Genomic DNA, 4,834 nt, shown 5'->3' with positions numbered 1-4,834 from the left:
GACTTTTTTTTGTGGATTTGACATTTCTATAGTTTTTACACTGAAAGAAAAAACTTTTAAATTTCCACTGAGTACAGATAAAAAACACTTTCAAATTGAAAATATAACTTTCAAAATAAAAAAAGAACTTTTAATTTTAGGAAAACAAACCAACTTTTAAATGTAAAGTGTAAAACATTTATGAAAACAATTTTTGTTTTCTCTGTGTATTGGCCGTATCAAAGCCCGGGTAGATGAGTGTTAGGCACGCGTAACGTGCTGGGTGCTCCTGTAGCCTCTCGGCTGCTCCGACGGGATAAATGGTAAAGGAATATTATGCTGAGCACTGGGTCGTCTTATTCAATACTACGGTTGCACTCCAACATGCACTCACTCCAGTGGGAGTTAAACTTTCAACACTTACCGGTGGGGAAATAGGAGCCCCCTTATTTCTACCGTCTAGGTATTATTTTAAAGAAAAAGATGAAGATACAATCTCTCAGTGGACACGACAGAGTAGAAGTTGCAGTAGGAAAAAGAGATAGGTGAACTTAAAAAACCTAAGCAGTGCGTCGATTTAAATAATCTCAACTAGCGACTCATTTTACATTCTTAGTTTATTAATTAACCCATGCGAGGGCTTTGAGAGAGATGTTTTATAATGGTGTACATACGCTTTTGTTGTTGGCTGGCTGTGTCGTTGGCGAGGTCGTTGGCTAGCATTGCTGGATCCCAGCGCGGGTCGATGAGGCCTTTTCTGCAGACGATTCGGCTCGGTGCCGGAGATGGCGGTCGATGATCTTGGCCGGCTGATTACGATGACGGAGTGACGGATGGTTCGACAGATGACCTTGCCGAGGGTCTTGGTGGGGCCGATTCGAACGGCGATGAACCGGCGAAGGCAGTCGAGGGTCGGCAGGCGGATTCGGACGGCGGGCTGCCGAGTGGTTCCCCTGATGGACTTAGGCCGAGAGCGTGGTAGGGCCGATTCGAACGGCGGTCGGCTGGCGAGGGCGGTCGATGGTTGGCAGGCCGATTCGGATGGCAGGCTGCCGGATGGTGCGCCGGACAGACTTGCAAGAGATCGTAGTCAATGGTCGGCAGGCCGATTAGGACGGCGGGCTGCCGGATGGTGCGGCTGATGGATTTGCCGGCGAGGGTGTTCGATGGTCGGCAGGCCGATTCGGACGGCGGGCTGCCGAATGGTTCGCCGGACAGACTTGCCGAAGATTGTAGTCAATGGTCGGCAGGCCGATGAGGACGGCGGCCTGCCGGATGGTGCGGCTGATGGACTTGCCGGCGAGGGTGATCGATGGTCGGCAGGCCGATTCGGACGGCGAGCTGCAGAATGGTTCGCCGGACAGACTTGCCGGAGATGGTAGTCAATGGTCGGCAGGCCGATTAGGACGGCGGGCTGCCGGATGGTGCGGCTGATGGACTTGCGGTAGATCGTGGTCAATGATCGGCAGGCCGATTCGGACGGCGGGCTGCCGGTTGGTGTGGCTGATGGGCTTGCCGGCGAAGGTGGTCGATGATCGGCAGGCCGATTCGGACGGCGGGCTGCCGGATAGTTCGCCTGATAAACTTGCCAGTGATCGTGATAGGGCAGATTTCGTCCGATTGTGCACAAGCGATCTATGTCTCCCTCAAAATGGCGTCTGCCGTGGCCGACCAAAGGCGTGCGGCGGATCCCAAGATGGCCGCGGAGGTGGCCTGTCGATAGCGAGATCTGACCCTCGACCTGGGTCCTGGAGACTGCTACGGATGAAAGAAATCCCTCGCAAAAGAGGAGTAAAAGAAAAGGCCCGATTCTGGACCTATTCCGGACGGTTAATACACCACTTGACGTCTCTCTCTAACTACACAGCTCGTTTAAACTATTCTTCCTCTATAATTACCTTTTCCTTGTTTTTGTTATCTCTCGATAGTTTTTCCCGTTTCAGGGCTATTTTCCACTGAGAACTACTATGCTTTTTCAAAAGGTTGATTAACACGAAATACACTTTTAGGAACTTTAAATTTCACCACGTGATTAATAGGAAAATTTACTGCATGCAACTGTCTTCTTTGGTAGTCACGTTCCAACTGTGCTCAATCCCCTTTTCCTTGGATGGTTTTTGTATTCTACCTTTAGGTTTAGGTTTTTGAGAACCAGAAGTTGTCGATCTTCTACGACAGTTCGTTAATGTTGGCAACCATTCTGCACCGGTATATAAATTTACCACTAGGGAACTGAATGAGTGCCCGCTCAAACCGCTGCAAAGATATTGCGCATTTGGGTTTCTGTAACGGGTAGTATTGAGGAAGTGTTGCGGCTCATGCATGGTTCGTTACAACGGGATGTACGTCGCCAGTAAGGTTGTAACGTAGAATATTTATTTTTTTATAGGATGGGATAAAGGAATTAGAGGCTCACTGGCGACGCGGAATATTGAGAAGGATGCTTGGGGAGGAGCCACCAAGCTACACATTGGGACCAACGGTTACACTCCACGGCCAAACGATGCACAGGAAGTGCACAGAGTGGATAAAAATGGGAGATGGGGGTATTACAACCCCCACTGAGTAAGTGACTGAATGACAAGAGAGTGGTGCACAAGTGGTGCAAGCGATTGGGATTGAATGTATGAGCGAGCACACAAGTCAGACTCGCATGGTACGTATGGTCAGAGTGGCTGCTTAGGCAGTAGTGTGATCCGGCTGTGATCCGAAAGTCTCGCTATGACTGGCAGGAGTGTCGGGGGGTTGATGCCTCTGCGGCACCTCAGAAATAGGAGACATGAAAGGGTCTGCCTCGTAGCTGAGGTAGGAGCGGCATAGGAGCCACCAACCTAGGGTCGCCTCCGGCTTGGTAGACAAGTGGTGCCACCCAGTTGCAGGACGGGGTGAGCACCATACTGAGTGAGGACTGTCTATGCTGTGAGATGGCGGCATGGGGTACCCCCTGCAGGGTACCTATCGTTCCTCTTGCAGTCATTCAAGCAGCATAGACAGGTGAGTGTTGGGGCACATGTGGTGCCAGTCACCCCCCTGAAATGAGATGTAGTTCTTGAAGCCGTCTACCGATTGGGTGGCGCTAGTGTTGCCTTTCTTATTTTAAGCTCCGTTCATACCCCCGTGAGCATTGGCGATTGGCGCTTTGATGTTGCATGAAGAAAGAGAAGCAGAAAGATGATAATCAAAAATATTCGCACGGGAAAACATACGAAGAAATTTTTGAAACTCTTCTTCAAAATTCTAGAAGCAATTTAATTGAAAAACGGTGAGCAGTACGGGGTTAGACTTGTTTTCTACTGCACAATAAACACAACAACACAATATTTCAATTTCAATTTTTATTCTGTGATATCATACTTAATACACAGTTTAAGATAAGTCCCGTGCGATTTTTTTTAAATATCATCTTTCTGCTCCTTCTTCTTCATGCAACATCAAACCGCCAATGAATCACGTCGAAAATCACGCAACAATGAAATACATCTCGTTGAATATAATTTAACAATGCAACACATGCCGCTTACGCATCCGACTGTTCTGACTTCGTGATATCATGCTTAACCGGCAATGTTTACATCCAGCACCATGTTGCAGCACCATGTTTTTGGCTTCAAGCGAGTTGTTCGTGGATGACAGCCGTTTCATGGGGGTGGTGCCAGTGTGACTTGTGCAAATGTGTTGCATGGGGAGTGTCGAAGAGTTGAGGCGCATACGTGCACTTGTGTACGTCATGGAGGGGGCGCAATGCCCAATAGGCATCCCCCGAAGTATTGCTTAATTGCGGGCCGGGGGAATGACTGGAGAGGAAGGAGTTGGTTTTAGTGGGTCGGGAGTGGTGATCCCATCCCCACACTACCTGGGTTCGCCTTCCCAGGTGTCTGGTTGCAGATTACCTTCCATTACCTTCGTTAAAGAAAAAAACAGTGAAGAGATAAACACAATTTTATAACTATTTCTTAAAGATAAAATGACAAATAGTTTGGAAACTCTCAATTAATGGGGCATTAGGGCAAAACGAGCTCAATAACTACATACATAAGTGTTCCACGTCCATGAAATAGCACTCACTGAATTCTTTGCAAAATTCCCTTTCGAATGAGCTCTTGATCTCTTATGTGAGTTGTTCGTGAAGAAAGTTATCAATTTTTTCCACCTTTGAAATCGGATTTCCTCATTGTGGGGTGCTTCCGAGCCGCATGAAAGGGGTCTTTCGAGCCTCTTGAAAGGAGGCATTGATCATCTAGAAATGACGTTGCTAAGCCGTTTGAAAGTAGGCTTCCAAGCTTCTTGAAAGAATTCCGAGCCACTCGAAAGAAAGTTTCCTAGAAATTCGAATGGGAGCTTCCTAGCCATTCGAATGGGAGGAGAAAATAGGCTTTTGATCCACTTGTGGGGGTTGACTAAAATAATTTCGAGCCTTCAAAAGGATGGAAAGGAAGGATGAATTTCGAGCCCTCGAAAGAAAGTTTCCGAGCCACTTGATAAGGGGCATCCAAATCTCCTGAAAGGGGGCTTCCGCCCCTGTCGAAAAGAGGCTTCCATAACAAAGGGGGCTGGGCGAATGAAGAATTCCGAGCCCCTCGAAAGGAGGTTTCCACGCCTCTTAAAAGGATACTTAAAAGGAAGCTTTCGAACCACTTTGGAAAAAAGTTTTTATGCCTTCAAATTCAATATTTTAGTTAAGAAGTATATTCTTAATTTTGTTTCGATCAAGTAGATTGCTTTTGAAGATTTTTTTTATCTTTTGTCCTACATACTACATACTCTGATCTATGCATATTATGTACAATACAAAGTCTTGCAATATAAATTTATACAATTATCACAACTTTACCAATAATTTTTTTTATTGGAACTG

Source organism: Armigeres subalbatus, chromosome 2 (assembly GCF_024139115.2).
Source record: "Armigeres subalbatus isolate Guangzhou_Male chromosome 2, GZ_Asu_2, whole genome shotgun sequence".
In the NCBI taxonomy this organism is placed as follows: domain Eukaryota; kingdom Metazoa; phylum Arthropoda; class Insecta; order Diptera; family Culicidae; genus Armigeres; species Armigeres subalbatus.
This window is presented reverse-complemented; position numbering follows the sequence as displayed.